Source organism: Oncorhynchus kisutch, linkage group LG9 (assembly GCF_002021735.2).
Source record: "Oncorhynchus kisutch isolate 150728-3 linkage group LG9, Okis_V2, whole genome shotgun sequence".
NCBI lineage: Eukaryota > Metazoa > Chordata > Actinopteri > Salmoniformes > Salmonidae > Oncorhynchus > Oncorhynchus kisutch.
In genome coordinates this window covers 18,135,542-18,149,896 of record NC_034182.2, presented here as the reverse complement: position 1 = coordinate 18,149,896, position 14,355 = coordinate 18,135,542, and the positions used below count along the sequence as shown (strand labels likewise).

At 39.1% G+C, this 14,355-nt stretch overlaps 1 protein-coding gene across 4 annotated transcripts in view; it reads right to left on the bottom strand.

Annotated features, from left to right (window-relative positions):
- The window catches only part of LOC109896337 (sodium/potassium/calcium exchanger 2), a 203,229-nt gene that overhangs the window by 170,005 nt on the left and 18,869 nt on the right, over positions 1–14,355 (bottom strand). The window lies entirely within an intron of this gene.

Sequence of the window (14,355 nt, the reverse complement as noted above, 5' to 3'; positions counted from 1 at the left end):
GTCTAGAATGGTCCCTTACTTAGGGTAAATGGAAGCTCCTCTTGTGCCCGACTCAGCTTTATACAGTTTAAGGTACTTCACCATATACATTTCAGCAAGGCCAGATTATCCAAATTCTTCCCAAATATTGATGGTACATGTGACAGGTGTAAAGGCTCCTTGGCGGACCTGACCCACATGTTCTTGGTCCACTATATTTAAAACCCTTCCTGAAGCATTTGATATAAAGTTGCAGCCTAGTGCAGAAATTGCTATTTTTGGAGTACCAAACAACAATCGTTCTCTGACCAATGGACGGCTGGATGCCATTGCTTTAGCCTCCCTGTTGGCCCGCAGAAGGGTTTTATTGGATTGGAAATCTATCAATCCTCCCTTAGTCTCTCTTTGGCTCAAATATCTGATGCTGTTCCTAAAATTTGAGAAAATGAAGTATACCATTTGAGGGTCAACCAACTAATTTTATTTCACCTGGGACCCGATGATATCCTTTTTGAACAGCTCCAAACACTTCCCCCAGATTGGTACTCTTGGCCCCACCCCCACACCGTGAGATTACTGCTATAGGATCACCAAATCACCTAAAATAGTTAAGCCATTACATTTTTGCTTGTATTGAAGTAGCATTGTTGTATACTTATGTTTTGTTTTCTGATATGTAACTCAATGACTTTGCCTTTCTTTGTAAATGTGTTTGGAGGCATTCTGGGGGAGGTCAAAGTCGAACAAAAAGGGGAAAAATGTACAATGTCTTTACATGTAATCTTTCATTCATTGTGAATAAAAATATGATTTTTTTTATTTTTAAGATTGAAATGTGCTCACAAAGGCCTAGAAAAAGCATTCAATCAACTATGCAATTCGAGCCCTTGATTTACTTTTGCTTTCCTCAAACGTTCGTCAATCTCCTTTAAGTTAAGACAGACACATCGGGGACACTAATGTGAGCGTTCTTATCCAATTTCGAGGTGCATATTGAAGATATTGGATGAACTGTTCACATTTACTTTTTGTCAACCAACAAGATGAGTAGGCCTAACGAACAACAAAAGCACAAACCTATGTCAATCTTCTATCTCCCATAGTACAAAAGTCGACCAATTCAATTCTGTATGAGAAAAAAACAACATTTCAAACAGTCTCTCGGGACAGTTGTGGTATGGAATAGATTCCAAATTAATACAACCACTAGCATCAGACATTTTTTTATGCTATGGCTGACGCAACAAATCAGAACGTTTAGCTTAAAATGCTAATAAACTATTAGGCTATTTCATCACTTTATAAGCGCAGCAATGCGCACATGGTAGTAGGCTATAAGCGCAAATTTTCCATTAGTGGAAAACACCATTATCAAATGTGACCGCAAATGCAATTATGCATGTAATGCTTTTATTTTAAAGGTGAATTTTTATGGTGAAAATTATCTAACCCAAACTTGAAACTCACACACTGCTTATATACTGTATGCCAGTGAGGCTCTACACCACTTGTAAAGCGGATTAATGTGCTTAAGTTATTTGGACACTTTAGTTGTGATGCAAACCTTATGAAAACATATAGGCCTATGGGCTAAGCTACACGAGGTGTGTGACTATGATTCGAACAAGTCGCAAAAACATGGCACTGTTTCTTATGCTGGGCATCATTCACAAGTGATAGGCTAATATTGTCACCCATCAGACTATTCTTGATTTAATCTTGTCTTTACATATACTAAATAATATGTGTGAAATTTGTTTGGATTTAGAATGGCCCATTATCATGCAACTGTATCAAAACAGGGGCAGCGAGGGAAAATACATGTCATCTATGCACTTAAATAGTGAATGGAGGATGCTTTTCCTTGTGGTTTATATTTACTCCTGTTGTAAATATAAGCAATGTGCTTAATATATGCTTAATATTAGGAAAGTTGAATATTATTAGTAGCCATCACTCTATTTTCTCACGCAATTGCATAGCCTATAGAAACATTGCGCAACATGAGCTCATGGACTCTCATGAAGTGGTTTATTAGATTTTCGAATACATTTGCATTGATGTCAGAGTGATTAGAGGGACAATAGAGTGCTGAGTTCCAGGCAGTTAGCAAGTTCGGTAGGCTACTAATGACCAGCCTCAGCATCAGAGCTTGGAGAAGCCTAATTACCATGACTAAATGGTCATGTGGAATTTGACTGCCTTCATGACTCATGACTGCCGGTGTGGCGGAATACGGTCACCGCAACAGTCCTAGCCCTTAAGATGGAACAAAAGGGAATGATACACCGTCTCAAATTCATAGACAGCTCTAGATGCAAGGACTGTCAGTCCATGACATCAACATGATAGTTTTAAACATATTTAAAACCTTATATTTTAAGTTATGAAAAGGGCATTTTCCCTAAGGTCATGAGGAAGTTATACAATTTTCAAGAATCAAATGGGTAAATATCAAGAATTGAAATTGGACAGATTCCTTGATCCCAAGCTGTGACCAAAAGCACTAATTCCTTCAGACCTTGATGCCTACAACAGGGTGACGTCAATTCCAATTGAATGCAGTCAATTCAGTAAGTAAACTGATCATTTAAAAAATAACATCTATTTGCAATGACTTCTCAATAAATAGAAAAGGATAATTTATGTGAGGGAAATGTTGCTGCTTATAGTCAGTTGGTTGATGAATCCATAATCAGAATGCCTCGCTTGACCTTTTTATCCAAGTTTTCTGTTGGACTGCCCAATGTAAATTTAGCAAAACCCATTGCATTCAACTAACCATTTCCAATGCATCGCATTCATTGAAAACTAAGACTGATGATTAATAATTTTCACTGGTTTTGAAATACCCATAGATTAGTTACAAATGCCCAGTTTATAAGATCAACCATAGCACCAGTTTATAAGATCAACCATAGCACTCCCAGGTTCTTCTGCTCTCACACTCTCTGTGGCACACAATGTTCTCATTAGCATCCTGTAGGTGTTACAGCTTTTTCCAAACCTCATGATCACAGCACAAGTCGCCTCGCCTGAGCCTGTCTATTGCCATGGTGATGGCAGAATGCCAATCACCAACTGAAGGCTCAGATCTGTCTGAGTTTTCACAATGTGCCCCCCTCCTTCTGCTCTCCCTGTTTGTTTTATGCTTTTCGCAGCACTGTGTGAGACTGTATGGAGACAACACACTGTCATGCTATTGCTTCAGGGATTCCTCACCCCATGTGCACTATTATTACCAGATGTTCGTGTTACTGCATGTCAAAGGTAATTGACCTTGTGCTACAAGAGAGGATGCCTTAATCATTCTCCACTAGATATTTGTCTAGTTACTGGGCTAAGGCTACAGTCCTACCTCTGATAAATGCTTGAGGGGATTTATGCTCTTATGCAAATGTTGTCTTAAAGGATGTCTAAGACAAAGACAAAGTTCAGTAAGACTTTACATAAGGTGTATTCCTTCCGTATTCCAATTTTCTGAGCATGTGTGGATCATGTTCTTTGCATGCTACTCAGGATAATGGTGCTTGTTAAATTAAGTTAGATCAATGTCTGCAAGATCACATATGATAGTATTCTACATAACATAACCAAATATAATAGTTTAGTTACTGTAAGACAAAAACTCGCTGCATTCACTCATGTGGCTAAAACTCCACAGCGCTCCACTAGGCAAAATACAAAGAGACTATGCTACAGTTTGTTGACACCATCTGCTCTAAAAATTGTTTATTGTACATAATTGAAAACAACACTGTATAACTCGAGAAGATCTTGAGCATATCCCCATGAAACTGACTGAGATCAAATGGTTGGTATGCAGATGCCGAATAGAAACTAAACTATGCTATTACAGTGCCCTCCACTAATATTGGCACCCTTGGTAAATATGAGCAAAAATGTCTTTGCTGTTTATCCTCTTGGTCTCTCATTCAAAATATTCACAAAAACTAACCTTTAATTGAAGTAAAATGATTGAAAAAAATAAAGGAGCGTGTGCCACAATTTTTGGCACCCCTAGAAATTGAAATGAATAAAATCTAACTGAAGTATATTCCCATTCATATTTTATGTTCTTAATTTCACCTGAGTGATTATGAATACTTAAGTGGTAATTCGTGACATCCTGTTTCACTAGGGTATAAATATGAGGTGACACACAGGGTGAGTTCCCATAGTCATCCATCACTATGGGAAAGACATGAGAATTCCAGTAATGATGTGAGACAAAAGGTTGTAGAGCTGCACAAATCAGGAAATGGCTATAAGAAAATAGCTCAACGGTTGAAAATGCCCATTTCCACTATCAGGGCAATAATTAAGGAGTCTAAAGCAACTGGAGATGTTAACAATCGGCCTGGAAGAGGACGTGTCTCTATATTGACCCCACGCACAGTGAGGAGGATGGTTAGAGTGGCCAAAAAATCTGCAAGAATCACAGCTGGTGAATTGCAGACGTTAGTTGGGTTTTGGGGTCAGAAAGTCTCCAAAACTATGATCAGACGCCACCTACATAACCACAAGTTGTTTGGGAGGGTTGCCATAAAAAAGCCTTTACAACAAACTGTGTAATGGTAATGCTGTTTAATCAGCTTCTTGACATGCCACACCTGTCAGGAGGATGGATTATTTTAGCAAAGGAGAAATGTTCACTAACAGGGATGTAAATACATTTGTGCAAAACATTTTAGAGAAAGAAGCTTTCTGTACATATGGAAAATTTTACACTCTACATGCTGTGTTTATCTTTTTGCTTGGTAGTACACACACACACACACACACAACTGTTCAAAAGTTTGGAGTCAATTAGAAATGTCCTTGTTTTTTTAAAGAAATCTAATTTTTGGTCCATTTAAAAAAACATCAAATTGATCAGAAACACTGTGTAGACATTGTTGATGCTGTAAATGACTATTGTAGCTGGAAATGGCAGATTTTTTTAATGGAATATCTACATAGGAGTACAGAGGCCCATTATCAGCAACCATCACTCCTGTGTTCCAATGGCACTTTGTGTTAGCTAATCCAAGTTTATCATTTCTAAAGGTTAATTGATCATTAGAAAACCCTTTTGCAATTATGCTAGCAACAGCTGAAAACTGTTTTTCTGATTAAAGAAGCAATAAAACTGGCCTTCTTTAGACTAGTTGAGTATCTGGAGCATCAGCATTTATGGGTTCGATTCCAGGCTCAAAGTGGCCAGAAACAAAGACCTTTCTTCTGAAACTCGTCAATCTATTCTTGTTCTGAGAAATTAAGGCTATTCCATTCGAGAAATTGCCAAGAAACGGAAGATCTGGTACACCGCTGTGTACTACTCCCTTCCCAGAACTGAGCAAACTGTCTCTAAGGCCCAGGTGCACAACTGAGCAAGAAGACAAGTACATTAGAGTGTCTAGGTTTGAGAAACAGATGCCTAACAAGTCCTCAACAGGCAGCTTTATTAAATAGTACCCGCAAAACACTGGTGTTTAACGAACCTGCCAGATGAGGACTTGAATTTAAAATGGATTGAATTGTGATATTTCTTGTCACTGGCCCACTACACAATACCCCATAATGTTAAAGTGGAACTATGTTTTCCTGAGTATTTACAGATTAATTACAAATTAAAAACTGAAATATATCTTGAGTAAATAAGCATTCAACCCCTTTGTTATGGACAGTCTAAGATCAGAAGTAAAAATGTGCTTAATGTGCTTAACAAGTCATATAATAAGTTGCATGGACTCACTCTGTGTGCATACAAAATATATGTTTGGGAAAGTCATTAAGAACTGAGGAATATTTTTGTTTTGCACAAGCAAAATCCTAAAGGAAAACCTTGTTCATTCTGCTTCCACCAGACATTGGGAGATTAATTCACTTTTCAGCAGGACAATAACCTAAAACACAAGGCCAAATCTACACTGGAGTAGACAGTGAATGTTCGTGAGTGGCTGAGTTACAGTTTTGACTTAAATCTACCTGAAAATCGATGGCAAGACCTGAAAATGGTTGTCTACCAATAATCAACAACAAATTTGATAGAGCTTGAAGAATTTTGAAAAGAACAATGGTCACAATCCAGGTGTGGAAAGCTCATAGAGACTTAACCAGAAAGACTTACAGCTGTATAATCTGCCAATGGTGCTTCTACAAAGTATTGGCTCAGGGGTGTGAATACTTACAGTACAAGTCAAAGGTTTGCACACACTTTTTATTTATTTGTACTATTTTCTACATTGTAGAATAATAGTGAAGTCATCAAAAACTATGAAATAACACATATGGAATCATGTAGTAACCCAAAAAGTGTTAAACAAATCCAAATATATATTTGATTTTAGATTCTTCAAAGTAGTCACCCTTTGCCTTGATAACTCTTGGCATTCCACTCAACCAGCTTCACCTGGAATGCTTTTCCAACAGTCTTGAAGGAGTTCCCACATATGCTGAGCACTTGTTGTGTGCTTTTCCATCACTCTGCAGTCCAACTCATCCCAAACCATCTCAATTGTGGAGGTCAGGATGCAGCACTCCATTCTTGGTCAAATAGCCCTTACACAGCCTGGAGGTATGTTGGGTCATTTTCCTGTTGAAAGACAAATGATAGTCCTACTAAGCGCAAACCAGATGGGATGGCGTATCGCTGCAGAATGCTGTGGTAGACATGATGGTTATGTGTGCCTTGAATTCTAAATAAAATCACTCAGAGTGTCACCAGCAAATTCCCCCTCAGACCATCACGTGCCCTCCTCCATGCTTCACGGTGGGAACCACACCTACTCTGCATCTCACAAAGACACAGCGGTTGGAACCAAAAAATCTCAAATTTGGACTCATCAGAACAAAGGACAGATTTCCACCGGTCTAATGTCCATTGCTCGTGTTTCTTGACCTGAGCAAGTCTCTTCTTCTTATTGGTGTCCTTTAGTAGTGGATTCATTGCTGCAATTTCACCATGAAGGCCTGATTCACACAGTCTCCTTTGAACAGTTGGATGTTGAGATGTGTCTGATGAATTCTATGAAGCATTTATTTCCTCTGCAGCAGAGGTAACTCTGGGTCTTCCTTTCCTGTGGCGGTCCTCATGAGAGGCAGTTTCACATAACGCTTGATGGTTTTTGCAACTGCACTTGAAGAAACTTTAAATGTTTTTGAAATGTTCCATATTGACTGACCATGTCTTAAAGTAATGATGGACTGTCATTTCTTTTTGCTTATTTGAGCTGTTCTTGGGCTTGATCTTTTCCCAAATAGGGCTATCTTCTGTATACCACCCCTACCTTGTCACAACATAACTGATTGGCTCAAACACAATAAGGAAAGAAAGTGGACAAATTCACTTTTAACAAGGCACACCTGTTAATTGAAATGCATTCCTGGTGACTACCTCATGAAGCTGATTGAGATAATGCCAAGAGTGTGCAAAGCTGTCATGAAGGCAAAGGGTGGCTACTTTGAAAAATCTCAAATATAAAATATATTTTGATTTGTTTAACACTTTTTTGGTGATTCCATGTGTGTTATTTCATAGTTCTGATGTCTTCATTATTCTGAAATGTCGAAAATAGCTTTTAATAAATGGAATGAGTAGGTGTGTACAAACCTTTGACTGGTACTGCATGTACAGTGGGGAGAACAAGTATTTGATGCACTGCCGATTTTGCAGGTTTTCCTACTTACAAAGCATGTAGAGGTCTGTAATTTTTATCATTGGTACACTTCAACTGTGAGAGACAGAATCTAAAACAAAATCCAGAAAATCACAAAGTATGATTTTTCAGTAATTAATTTGCATTTTATTGCATGACATAAGTATTTGATACATCAGAAAAGCAGAACTTAATATTTGGTACAGAAACCTTTGTTTGCAATTACAGAGATCATAACGTTTCCTGTAGTTCTTGACCAGGTTTGCACACACTGCAGCAGGGATTTTGGCCCACTCCTCCATACAGACCTTCTCCAGATCCTTCAGGTTTCGGGGTTGTCGCTGGGCAATACGGATTTCAGCTCCCTCCAAAGATTTTCTATTGGGTTCAGGTCTGGAGACTGGCTAGGCCACTCCAGGACCTTGAGATGCTTATTTCCCTGGCTGTGTGTTTCGGGTCGTTGTCATGCTGGAAGACCAAGCCACGACCCATCTTCAATGCTCTTACTGAGGGAAGGAGGTTGTTGGCCAAGATCTCGCGATACATGGCCCCATCCATCCTCCCCTCAATACGGTGCAGTCATCATGTCCCCTTTGCAGAAAAGCATCCCCAAAGAATGATGTTTCCACCTGCATGCTTCACGGTTGGGATGGTGTTCTTGGGGTTGTACTCATCCTTCTTCTTCCTCCAAACACGGCGAGTGGAGTTTAGACCAAAAAGCTCTATTTTTGTATCATCAGACAACATGACCTTCTCCCATTCCTCCTCTGGATCATCCAGATGGTCATTGGCAAACTTCAGACGGGCCTGGACATGCGCTGGCTTGAGCAGGGGAACCTTGCATGCACTGCAGGATTTTAATCCATGACGGCGTAGTGTGTTACTAATGGTTTTCTTTGAGACTGTGGTCCCGGCTCTCTTCAGGTCATTGACCAGGTCCTGCCGTGTAGTTCTGGGCTGATCCCTCACCTTCCTCATGGTCATTGATGCCCCACGAGGTGAGATCTTGCATGGAGCCCCAGACCGAGGGTGATTGACCGTCATCTTGAACTTCTTCCATTTTCTAATAATTGCTCCAACAGTTGTTGCCTTCTCTATATTAAATGTCTTCTTTTTTTACGAGGCATTGGAAAACCTCTCTGGTCTTTGTGGTTGAATCTGTGTTTGAATTTCACTGCTCGACTGAGGAACCTGAGATGTATGTGTGGGGTACAGAGATAAGGTAGTCATTCAAAAATAATGTTAAGCACCTTTATTTCCCAAAGAGTGAGTGATTTTTTAAGAAATATTTACTCCTGAACTTACACTATATATACAAAAGTATGTGGACAACCCTTCAAATTTGTGGATTTGGCTATTTCAGCCACACCGTTGCTGACAGGTGTATAAAATTGAGTACACAGCAATGCAATCTCCAAAGACAAACATTGGCAGTAGAATGGCCCATACTGAAGAGCTCAGTGACTTTCAACATGGCACCGTCATAGGATGCCACCTTTCCAACAAGTCAGTTCGTCAAATTTCTGCCTTGCTAGAGCTAGTCGAAATGTCTAGGAGCAACAACGTCTCAGCTGCAAAGTGGTAGGCCACTTTTGATCCCTCACCTTCCTCATGGTCATTGATGCCCCACGAGGTGAGATCTTGCATGGAGCCCCAGACAGAGGGTGATTGACCGTCATCTTGAACTTCTTCCATTTTCTAATAATTGCTCCAACAGTTGTTGCCTTCTCACCAAGGTGCTAGCCTATTGTCCTGTAGGCCATCCCAGCCTTGTGCAGGTCTACAATTTTATCCCTGATGTCCTTACACAGCTCTCTGGTCTTGGCCATTGTGGAGATGTTGGAGTCTGTTTGATTGAGTGTGTGGACAGGTGTCTTTTATACAGCTAACGAGTTCAAACAGGTGCAGTTAATAGAGGTAATGAGTGGAGAACAGGAGGGCTTCTTAAGAAAAACTAACAGGTCTGTGAGAGCCTGAATTCTTACTGGTTGGTAGGTGATCAAATACTTATGTCATGCAATAAAATGCAAATTCATTCTTTAAAAATCATACAATGTGATTTTCTGGATTTTTGTTTTAGATTCCATCTCTCACAGTTGAAGTGTGCCTATGATAAAAAATGACAGGCCTCTACATGCTTTGTAAGTAGGAAAACCTGCAAAATCGGCAGTGTATCAAATACTTCTTCTCCCCACTGTATGTAAATGAGATACTGTATTTCATTTTCATTTTACTGTAAAACATTTCCATTATGGGGTCCTGTGTACATTATGGGGTACTGGGTGACATTTAAAAAATATTTGATCAATTTTGAATGCAGGGTGTATCACAACCAAATGTGGAATAAGTCAAGGGGTATGAATACTTTCTGAAGGCATTGTACACATAATTCTCCAAAGAATAAGGACTCTCAAGTGTAAAATCATCGACATAAAGATATTTAGTGATAATGTCAGAATCTAACAGTCCAACACAATATGGTCTGTAGCCAACAGGGCAGTGGTGGAGGCATTCCTCAGCCGGCCATGATAGGAGAGACTTAAACATGCCATGAGTGATAATTGAGCCGTGGGGATGAGAACAGAGACAAGCATGGTTGATCGACTTGTCTGTGTATCCACCTTTTTGGACTTGTTTTTCTGTTATTTTCTCCAGTCGTCTCATGCATTGCATCTCAAGTTCAACTGAATCTGCTCTTTGCTCTGGCACTCCCTGTTGCATTCTTATTAGGTTTATTTAAATCACTAGTAGCAGCCAGAAGCCAAAATACATCACTATAGACACAACACACCCATTTTCAAGACCTTATATTTTGAAAGCTTTACTAGATTCTCACTTGGGAATGAACATATCAAGCACCTAGCCAACCTTGAATGTATGTGAATTCTAGAGTCTATTTGATGTTCGATTCCCAGTATTGTGTTGTGTGACCTCCAATGAAATATCCTTTATCTACTTAAAGTAAATCCTGATTTATTTAAAGCTTTATTACAGTACAGCTTTCTGGGATAATATCTCAAAAACTAATTTTCATCTCGTGTCACAAAGTAACCTAAATCCATCCGGATAATCTCAACAACAGTATCAAATTGCTATGGAATATATTCCCTTTGCCCTCCAGTGTCATTGAAGATAGCATTCTATGCTCTGTGAAGTCAATGGATTCCTATAGATATACATGTATCACAAGGAAGATACCAGTCATCATTTGTGAATAAACAAAAAATATTTTACAGCATAATTTAACCTGAGGGAGTATTTCAAGATTCTTAGAATTTCTTAATGAGAGCGACTGAAAGACAGATGGAGTAAGACCATTGTACCACAGTGGCAATTTTGTGTACAGAAACTGCTTCTCCTTGCAATGAGGCAATCATACTAATAATCATACTTTAAGGACTGATATCTAACATCTTTTGGATATCTTCATTTTTATATATATTTAAGCCCATTTCAAAACAGACCTTCCTTTGACATTGTCAAATGAAATTTGGTTTGTAGAGTTTCCATATATTTCAAGGGATTGTTTGTCAAACTGGGACACAATTTGTCCAGCTTAACCTAGAATGACACTGTCATTTTTATTAATCCCACAGAGGAATACTGTGAGGCAGCTTGGGTGACACAGGCCAATGCCATCTCAACAGAAGAACACTAAGTCTGAAAATATCTGAGAAACTAAAATAAAGATAGATAAAATAAATGGTGACTATGTTGGGCAATTTGTGTGAAAATAAATTCAAAAAAAAGGTACATGGTGTGTTTTCATCAGACAATGTACAAAGAAAACAAACAATCTCCATTTTCCATTTCCCTTTTTTTATTACTAGGATATATTTTTGCCGTTGGTACCAACATTTATGTGATAACTACAGTGTGCATTTCTAGGATATACAATGCCTTCAGAAAGTATTCATATCCCTTGACTTATTCCACATTTTGTTGTGCTACAGCCTAAATTCAAAATTTATTAAAATAATAAGAATAATTATCACCCATCTACACACAACACACCATATTGGCAAACTGAAAACAATAACCCATAATGGCAAGCCATTTTCAAGTCTTGCCATAGATGTTATGTCAAATCTGTAACTAAGCACTCAGGAACATTCAACGCATCTCCAGCATATATTTGACTTTTGTGTTTTAGGTTAAAGTCCTGCAGAATGGTGAATTTGTCTCCCTGTGTCTGCTATAAAGCAGACTGAACAAGGTTTTCCTCTAGGATTTTGCCTGTGCATTGCTGTATTTCATTTCTTTTTATCCTAAAAAATTCCCAGTCCTTGCCGATGACAACCATAACATGATGCAGCCACCACCATGCTGGTACTCAGTGATGTGTTGTATTGGATATTACCCGAACTTAACACTTTGTATTCAGGACATAAAGTTAATTTCTTTGCCAATTTCTTTTTTCAGTTTTACATTAGTGCCTTATTGTAAACAGGAAGCATGTATGGGATTTGTTTTATTCTGTACAGGCTTCCTCCTTCTCACTTTTCATTTAAGTAAGTATTGTGGAGTAACTACAAGGTTGTTGATCCATCCTCAGTTTTACTCCCATCACTGCCATTAAACTCTGTAACTGTTTTAAAGTCACCATCAACCTCATGGTGAAATCCCTAAGCGGTTTCCTTCCTCTCCAGCAACTGAGTTAGGAAGGACGCCTGTATCATTGTAGTGACTGGGTGTATTGATACACCATCTAAAGTGTAATTAATAGGTTCACCATGCTCCAAGGTATATTAAATGTCTTCTTTTTTTACGAGGCATTGGAAAACCTCTCTGGTCTTTGTGGTTGAATCTGTGTTTGAATTTCACTGCTCGACTGAGGAACCTGAGATGTATGTGTGGGGTACAGAGATAAGGTAGTCATTCAAAAATAATGTTAAGCACCTTTATTTCCCAAAGAGTGAGTGATTTTTTAAGAAATATTTACTCCTGAACTTACTTTTGTATATATAGTGTATGTGGACACCCCTTCAAATTTGTGGATTTGGCTATTTCAGCCACACCGTTGCTGACAGGTGTATAAAATTGAGTACACAGCAATGCAATCTCCAAAGACAAACATTGGCAGTAGAATGGCCCATACTGAAGAGCTCAGTGACTTTCAACATGGCACCGTCATAGGATGCCACCTTTCCAACAAGTCAGTTCGTCAAATTTCTGCCTTGCTAGAGCTAGTCGAAATGTCTAGGAGCAACAACGTCTCAGCTGCAAAGTGGTAGGCCACACAAGCTCACAGAACAGAACTGCCGAGTGCTGAAGTGCGTAGGGCGTAAAAATCGACTGTCCTCAGTTGCAACACTCCCTACCGAGTTCCAAACTGCCTCCGGAAGCAACGTCAGCACCAGAAATGTTTGTCTGGGTTTTCATGCCCGAGCAGCCACACACAAGCCTAACATGACCATGTGCAAAGCCAAGCGTCGGCTGGAGTGGTGTAAAGCTCACTGGACTCTGGAGCAGTGAAAACGTGTTCTCTGGAGTGATGAATCACGCTTGACCATCTGGCATTCTGAGGGACAAATCTGGGTTTGGCGGATGCCAGGGGAGCGCTACCTGCCCGAAGGCATTGTGCCAACTTGTAAACTTTGTTGGAAGAGGAATAATGGTCTGGAGCTGTTTTTCATGGTTTGGGCTAGGCCCCTTAGTTCCAGTAAAGGGAAATCTTAACACTAATGACATTCTAGACAAATCTGCGCTTCCAACATTGTGGCAACAGTTTGGGGAAGGCCCTTTCCTGTTTCAGCATGACAATTTCCCCGTGCACAAAGCGAGGTCCATACAGAAATACTATTTTTGTACATATTCAAGATTTCTGGGATCTTTGTTTTCAGCTCATGAAACATGGGACCAACACTTTACATTTAGCATTTATATTTTCAGTGTAACTTGTAATAATTTAGAAAAACCTACTTCAACTGTGACAATATGTGACAGAAAATCTCAATTTAATCCATTTTAAATTCAGGCTGCAGCATAACAAAATGTGGAAAAAGTCAATGGATGTGAAGCCACTGACATTAGAACCTAAATTGATTGAGAAATTAATCAAAAGCCATATGTTGGCCTTGTTCAGACTACCTTTAAAACAATCTATAGTGTAGTAGAGGGCTTAGTGTGTTGGAGTATTGTTTTAATTTCAAAACTTGCATTTTGAGGTTTGAGGATTTGTTTTTACTTGCACCATTGCATGTCCACCAAATCACCTGTAGAGGGAGTTCTGGGAGCTCTGACTGCATTTTCACAATCATTTATTGGTTGTACTCATAAAATAGGCCATCATAGTAAATACGAATATGTTCTTAAATAAAGGTTTAAATAAAATAAAACAATCATGAAATACACATTTTTCATTTCAGAGCACAAGGTAAGCATTCAAGGCATTTAAACGACACCTGCAGTCTGTAGGTCACAGGCCTAGGCAAAATTGAATAAATATTGAAAATAAATTGAAATGTCAGTCAATTCAGGTCAGTCAGTCAATTCAGGAAGTAACCTGATATTCTAATTCCATAATAGAAAAAGGGTATCACTTCCTCAATTGACTGACTTATTTTGAATTGATCCATCCCTTCATAGGCTGTGTGTGTGAGCATGTGTGTGGTGGGTTGGTGACGGGATGGGGACCCGAGTGGTGTAGCGGTCTAAGGCACTGCATCTCGGTGCTAGAGGCATTTTTTTATTTATTTTTTACCTTTATTTAACTTGGCAAGTCAGTTAAGAACAA